Source organism: Dipodomys merriami, unplaced genomic scaffold, assembly GCF_024711535.1.
Source record: "Dipodomys merriami isolate MVZ:Mamm:240054 unplaced genomic scaffold, mDipMer1.0.p SCAF_5, whole genome shotgun sequence".
In the NCBI taxonomy this organism is placed as follows: Eukaryota; Metazoa; Chordata; class Mammalia; order Rodentia; family Heteromyidae; genus Dipodomys; species Dipodomys merriami.
Genome location: NW_027206068.1, coordinates 54,877,102 through 54,883,101, shown reverse-complemented (window position 1 = coordinate 54,883,101; position 6,000 = coordinate 54,877,102). Strand labels below are relative to the sequence as shown.

Here is a 6,000-nt window from a genome sequence, read left to right as displayed (position 1 = left end):
TGAAAATGAGTACAATAAAGTTTAAGACCTAAGAAGCCACAGGGTTCCAACTCCACAACATCCTATTGCTTAAAACAAATCCTAGGATCAGCTAAGACTCAAGAGGGTAGGTATACAGGAATCACTTACTGTTGGAAAAAGTAACATAAACATGTACAATTGGGAGGAATTCTTGTTGGCCATATTTATATACCATGTACAATTCCAGATACCAAAGAATGATTCCAACAGAAGCCAAATAAAATTCAGAGCTTTAAAAAATACATTTTTTATTTAACATTATTGTATAATTCTTCAATGGAAAATAGTACAGCTTAAAGTTTTATATCAGGCTCTGTACTCATTGAAGAATGTTTTCAAGCAAGTAAGAGATGGGCTTTGAAGACAGTCATATGGGCATGAATCTTGGCTGTTAGGTCCGAACAGTAGGTCTCTGGGAACACTCCTTTCTAAATCTTCCTTTCTCTCTTCTATATATGGAATTATGCTGATTCTATGAGTATATAAAGTTCTTAGACTAAGTTCCTTGCATATAATAAGTATATAAAACATTCGTTTAAAATTGTAAACTCTTACGTTAGCTGTTATTATAATAGCCTGGTAATACTAGATAGTTTTAAACCTCTTGAACTCATAAAGTTCTCTATATTCTCAATTTTCCTTGCCCTCTAATAAATAAAATTAAGAAATTATGTTTGTTCTCAGAGATGGAATGATAGGAGCTCTAAAGAAGTAATTTATCAAATTTTAAAAACATCAACCCCTAAGAAGTTATATGTCATATTGGTATTCAGTTACTCACAGAGCCTGGCACATGTTTTAAGAACGGTGCTGATCTCCTGGTTGTGCTATGAACTTTTCTTTGTCCTACAGAAAGTTGATTGGGCTAAGGTTTAATTCCATTACTTACCAAAGAAAAGACTCTAAATTAAACCTTATTGTCCACAGGAAACAATATCAAATAAACTATGCTAGGAGCAAAAAGAGTTTCAGGTATGGGGCTGTCAGAGCACCACAAGTGCAATTTCCACACAATCCTAGTGGGTTATAGAGCAGAAAGCTCTCTCTCTCTCTTGTGGTCATGGTCAGACTGACCTCACTATTCAATTATGCTTCATAAATTATTTCAGTGAAATGTAGAGACTTCAGGAAGCATGTGTGCAATAAGCATGGAGGGTTTTGTTTTTTGTTTGTTGTTGTTTTGCTAGTTCTGGAGTTGGAACACAGGGCCTCACACATGCTGGGTAATGCACCTACCCACTCCCCCAACCCATCACTGTGTTTTGTTTTTGTCTACCACGATAAATAAAGCACTTTGTTGTTTGGAGTTACCTGGAGATAGCCCAACTTCATTACTTACTACTTTATACTTTGAGCAAATAACTGCGGTTTGGGACTTTTGATTTGGTAAAGTAATACAAAACTAACACTAAGTTCCGAGTATGAACACTTGCATTAAGGCGTAAGGCGAGAACACTTGCACGAAGGCAGTACCAACTGGCACACAGAGGGGACTTTGGCTTCGTCCCCAGTTAGGGATCACAAACTCCAAATTTCATCAGTGTTATTATGTAGATTGTGAATCATACAGCTTTTGAAGGAAAGGTGAGATTTGGTAGAATAATGTAACAGCACCACCAGTTAATGGTTATTAATTATTCTGAAAAGTGGTTGTGCATTATGAATAATTTTGTGTTCTCAGGTTTTGTACAGTAAAAGTTGAATTAATTTCCCAGTCAATCAACACAGTCTTGGAACAACGTCCTAAGGGGGAGGGGAGGGACACTTGTTTGATTAGTCAGACATTACACGCCTTCTGGGGTTACACATGAAAGGTTATCAGAAGTGATTGTAAGGTCCGGGACTCGCAGGATTTCCGTGATGAGTTACCAGGGTTTTGGAGGCTAGGAGACATTTCCTCAAGTGCTAGGTTGGTGGCATGCCCTGGCTGCTGGGTTTCTAGTATTTGCTGGTCGTTCTCAAGTCTCTGCCTTTAAGGTGGGCTCGTGTGAATGGGAAAGCGGGAAGCCGGGTCATCATCTTCCCCTCCCCCGGGTGCCACGCGGCCACCCGGCCACCCACTGCCAACGTGGCAGCTCCCACGTGGCAAGTGCAGCTACAGCGACGCGGGGCGTGCGGCGTGGGCGGGGTCTGGGCGTGGCTTCCCAGCCCCGCCCCCTCGGCCCTCAGGCCTCTCCCGCTTGCCTCCCGCCTGCCAGCCCGTCCGCTCGGTCCTCCACCGCCAGGGGGCGGGCGCGGCTTCCCGGTGGTCGGGGCCCCATTGGTCGCGGCCGGGCAAGCGTGGGAGGAGGCCCGCAGGGCGAGCTGGCTTCCTCCGGGCCGGTAGCGGGGTGAAGGGGAGCCGCCGAGGCGCGAGCTGGAGGTGGCCGTGGCTCCCGTCAGCCCCCGGCAAGACTGATCGCGGGGAGGCGGAAAGGCGGGCGGGAGGCCGGTGAGACGCGCGGGGAGAGCGGTGGCCGAGGGTCGGGGCGGGACGGAGGGAGGCAGGGCCACCCAGACCCCCACCTTCCGCCTCCGCGCCGGGCTCCCGGGGGCTCCCGCGGCTCCCCGAGCTCGCTAGCCGGGCGCGGGCTCGGGGGCGCGTCCGCAGCTGCCCCGGGCCCGGGTCGTGGGGAGTCTGGGTCCCCCCGGCGCCGCCCCGAGCATCCCGGGCCGGCGGGCCGGTCGCCTGCCGGATGGGCGGAGGGCGGGGCGGCGTCTACGCCGGGCGGGCGGGCGGTGGGCGCCGCGCCGGGTCCGCGGGGCTCCGGGGCGGGCGGGCGCCCTTCGCCAGCCCGGCGCTGCAGATGCAGATCGGGGCGGCGTTCTTGTGATCGGGGGCGGGAGGGAGGCGGGGATGCACCTGGGCGCTGGGTTTGGATGAGTCTGGACTCCGCTTGTAAAGTTTGGAGGTTGCTTTTCCTTCTTACAGAGTGGCCCTGGCCGATCCGTGCGTGCGCCGGTCCTGCTGGCTGCTGCTGCTGCTGCTGTTCGTGTGTTTATTCTCTTATTTCTTGGCATTTTGTTTTAGCTACTGTATCCACACCTCCGTGTGTGCGTGGTGATTCCTGCCCGTCTCCCTGAGTAGTGTTGATGATTTGAAATTGACATCTGCAGCTATGACTTGTTTGGGGGTGGGGGATTCTTTACCCCCCACTAAATTATAGGACTCCACTCTTAGTTCATAAGATCATGGGATCTGTTCTTAGTTTTTTGGATTTTTTTTCTTTTTAGAATATAGATAGGATGTCAGTACCACTTGTTTACTATATCCTGGGCACAGGCTTTCCTATATAAGTGTATTTCTCATAACACATTGAATGAGGCTCTCTATCTACTTTTCTCGTTTTGCACTTGCAAATATGAACTCTCAGGCGCTTGTGAACACTTTGCGGGACTCGTGTGACGCGGTTAAAATTTTCCACAATGATTGTATTGAGTGATCCAGTGCCTTCCAGAATTCAGACATGGCCATTTAACTAATAAAATAGAAGTTAATAACTCACCGAATGCCATTTAACAGGAAATGAGCAGAATTGGCAAAGCAGCATCTGGCTTTGGTGATAGCGCTGACCTGCACCTTTCTGGAGATTGCCAGTCTGAATTTTCCATCTGCTCACGAGTTAAAGTCAGTTGATTTAGGTTTATACAGGTATTATTAGGAGCTTTGTTTCATAGATTTTTACAGTCTCTCAACTCTTGAAAGACAAGTATTTCTTGATGGGAAGATATAAAAGGTGTAGAAAGGCAACAGGAAAGTTTCCTTGTGGCAATAAAGTATCTTGACTAGTGATGGATGCAGAACCACCACTCAAAAGGTCAGATGTCTTAGTCCAGAATCAATCCTCCCCACCTCCCCAATGATTACAAGACCACAGTTTGATTTTTGATGTGTTTATTCCTTAGTAGACTTGTTTGCTATGAGAGAGTTATATGAATATCTCAAGCAATGAGTTTTTAGTGATTTTCATAAAATCATAAGGAAGTAGTATACTATCAGGTGTGCTAACTTAAGGATATTGTTACCTGTAGTTTATTGTCATTAACTGGTCAGTTGAAATGAGCTTAATTGTTGCAATTGGTGTGTTTTCAGAAACTTTATCTTAGAAACCTCTTTTCTGTGCAAATGTCTGCTAACGTGTGTGTGTGTGTGTGTGTGTGTGTGTGTGTGTGTTTTAGAAATACCATATTAAGGGCTGGGAAGATGGCTCAGTGGTAGAGCGCTTGCCTAGCATTCATGAGGCCCTGGGTTCAATTCCTCAGCACCACATAAGCAGAAAAAAAAAAAGGCCGGAAGTGGCGCTGTGGCTCAAGTGGTAGAGTGCTAGCCTTGAGCTGAAGAGCTGAGGGACAGTGCCCAGGCCCAGAGTTCAGGCCCCACGACCGGACCCCCACCCCCACCCCCAAAAAAAAGAAATACCATATTAATACTGTGTTTCATTCAGGGCCCTTAAGCAGTGGAAACCACTCAATTTCTCTTTTTTTCTGCCGAAGGTTTCACTGAGAGAATTGTGTCTATCTTGGTGCAATTCAGTGCAATGCAGATTAAAGACCATGTAAGGAGTGGCTTTGTTGGAGAATTCTTAAAACATAGAATAGGAAACTGGTATAATGTAAAGTAGTTATAGGTAATGAGATTAGCCTTCTCCAATCTTTTTGTAAAGTTTACAAGATACTGCATTGCCCTATAATTAAAAATTTGTTTTTCTTTCTATCATTATTCTTGACAATATTTATTTCTGTCTTCCTATCTGCCCACAGATCTACCCCTGCTCCGAAGGATTTACTACAGGATTAAGGTAGTTTCGAAACCACTGTAGAATTCTGAAAGAGCAGGCAAAACTTGTCATTTTTGTAGGTTTCTGTCTTGTTTTATGGTTTAGATTATGTTTATGCTCTGGGTTATAGGAATCTAATCACCATTTAATTTCTTAAACTGGTTTATGACTTTATAAGCAAACTTCTGCTTTGGTAGAGTAAAAGAACTGCAAGAAAATAGCTGGATAATTTAAAATCTAGTCGTCTGTTTTACCATTGCACACAAGAGTTCTTTTTCCCCATTTCTCACCACATTGTCTCCAGGCTTACTCATCTCAGAGGGGACCTGGCCTGGAGACAAGGTGAAAAGAAGGAAAATTCTTGTTATATGAATTTTCTTTTCTTCCTCCTCCTCCTCCTCCTCCTCCTCCTCCTCCTCCTCCTCCTCCTCCTCCTCCTCCTCCTCCTCCTCCTCCTCCTCCTCCTCCTCCTCCTCCTCCTCCTCCTCCTGCTCCTCTTCTTCTTCTTCCTCCTTTTCCTCTTCTTCTTCCTCCTCCTCCTCCTCCTCTTCCTCCCTTTGGTTCCCCTTAAAATTTTCAGTATATTTGAATTGGCTTGATGTAGCTCTGAAATTCTTACATCTGAGCCTGAATGAGTATAACCTGGGAAGCTTTTTAACTTTGCTAGAGTTTTCATCTCCATTCCTTGTGATTTCTCTCTCTCCAAGTCTGGGAATTCGCATTTTAAAGAGCACTTTGGAAATTCTGGTTGCCATGATGTGGGCATTTCTGCAGTTGGGCTTTTTGGAGTGTTGTTTTCACTGAATCTGGGAAGCCATCGTTTGTAAAGTACACCATTAGTTTATATTGTACTGGGGAAACATTGTTGCAAGCCTCACTTCAGTTTAGAGGTGTTGCTAGGGGAAATAGTGTGCCCTGAAATCAATAGTGCATGGTTTTAGCTGTCTGTGAGCCAAAGTGACTCCTCATTTATATTAAAGGATTATTTTAAGAAACAGGATATAAGATAATAAATTATATCAGCATTTCTTCAGGGCTTTTAAAACTTATTATTTAAAACCCGTCTAAAACAGTTTATAAGGTGTCCTCACTGGACATCTATGCATAAGTAATGTTCTGATGATCTGGCTTTAAGGTGCAGCTCAGACATTCCTGTCTGGCCTCATGACCTTCAAACTCATTTCTAGTCATTGACACATTGTTCAGAAGTTTAGAAGTCTTG

At 45.2% G+C, this 6,000-nt stretch overlaps 1 protein-coding gene across 2 annotated transcripts in view; it reads left to right on the top strand.

Annotated features, from left to right (window-relative positions):
- Nucleotides 1-2,277: 2,277 nt before the first annotated feature.
- Fam3c (FAM3 metabolism regulating signaling molecule C) overlaps nt 2,278-6,000 on the top strand; it is a 39,600-nt gene continuing 35,877 nt past the window's right edge. Inside the window, exons 1-2 of one of the 2 annotated variants that reach the window (XM_069996643.1) lie at nt 2,278-2,452; nt 4,762-4,799. The gene's annotated coding sequence lies outside the window, so the exon portion shown is untranslated. The remainder of the gene's footprint in view (nt 2,453-4,761; nt 4,800-6,000) is intronic. The other variant, XM_069996642.1, reaches the window with a different exon arrangement.